This window comes from Halyomorpha halys, unplaced genomic scaffold (assembly GCF_000696795.3).
Source record: "Halyomorpha halys isolate HHAL.00 unplaced genomic scaffold, Hhal_1.1 Scaffold268.1, whole genome shotgun sequence".
In the NCBI taxonomy this organism is placed as follows: Eukaryota; Metazoa; Arthropoda; class Insecta; order Hemiptera; family Pentatomidae; genus Halyomorpha; species Halyomorpha halys.
Window position 1 is genome coordinate 183,513 of NW_027112076.1, and position 1,677 is coordinate 185,189.

Sequence of the window (1,677 nt, forward strand, 5' to 3'; positions counted from 1 at the left end):
TTATTATTACTGTAATTCCTATATCCTCTCTGACTACTGTAAGTATTACCATTTTGCCTTATAACAGTGTTCATATGATTATTATCGTATCTCCCTCCTATAGAATTATTAGAATTCTGCCCACGATAATTTGGATTAAAATTCCGACCCCTATTATTGTATGTTGGACTTTGGCGCCAATTGTTTCCTGCTGTTCTTTCTGAATTATAACTAACCTGATTATTTGACGCTCTGTGAGTTTTAGAAATACTCTCCTGCTTTTTAAAATCTACATTTGGTGAGTAGGCACTGTTATTGCTACTTGCACATGGTTGGTGTTGCTGATAAAAAAATTTGTCGTTCCCCGGTGATCTAAGATCATTTACAATAGTATGTCTTGGTATCATATTTAAGACATCAAATAGCTCTGATAGTGTTTCCACACGCCTATTTATACATATGTTGTACACACGTTCCCCAAAATGTCTGTTAAAAAGACTACACAGAGTGTTCTCCTCAAAGATTTTTGCTGTGACCATTCTTGTTGAAAAATGAGTTAAATATTCTGTTGGACTCATTTTCCCAAAATTTAAATAATTCCCATTTAAAATTCCCAAAAGATAGGCTTTATAGGTTTTACTCCCAAAATTTAATATGAATTCATCCATAAACACTTGAAAACTATGAAATTTGTTTTGATTTATTAAAAACCAACAATAAGCAGACTCTAAAAGATGTGACTGAATTATTTCCTTAATTTCTTCCCAGCTCATATACAATTTTATTCGTGATTTTAATTTTAAGATGAACTCAAATGGATCATCCTGCACATTATCCCTAAATTGTAATTTCTCAACACTTCCCATATTTATGAATGCTCCCTGGGTTATTTCCCCTAAAACTCTAGCATTTCGGATATCTTTTATCTCCTGACTTACCTGTTCCACATCCCTTTTATGTTTTAATTCTAAATCAGAAACCAAATTTCTCGTTTTATTTTCTTCCATATGACATTCATCAATTTTTTCAGATAGTTCAATGTTCTGTTCTGTCAATTTTACTGTTAAATTTGATTCAACTTCTTCAATTTTTTTATCTACTTTATTTTCTAACTCTCTTAATCTTACCCTGTTATCTTCACGCAACTCCATGTTTAATGCTTCCATTCGATCCCCTAAGTCTTGTCCCACTTTGTTTATATCACCCTTTACTGTATTTATATCATTTGCCATATTGGTTACAATCATCATTAATTGTTGAAGCATGGCTTTATTATCAAAATTATCATTATTATCAACATTTGAATTTGCTCCCACTAATTTATTTTCACGGACACTATTTACTGCCGGTAAGTCATTCCTACCTCTAATGTGTTGGACAACATTATCTTCATCATTTTCATTTAATACTACCACCACATCATTTAATTTTCCAAGAACCACCTCTTTAGGATCTCTACAATCAGTTGTCTTAACATTATCCTCCATCATTACCATTAACTACTTAAGTTATAAAAAATGTCTACAAAACTTATTCAAAAATAACCCTTATAAGTCTGTGTTCTGATTGCCGTGACCTAATTTGTAAAGAATTAGGCCACACCTGTTGGGCGACAATATGTAATAATTTAAATAATATTAAAAATAAATTTTAATCGTTCTTTAACTTGTTTCAAATATACAGGAGATAGCTTGGGTT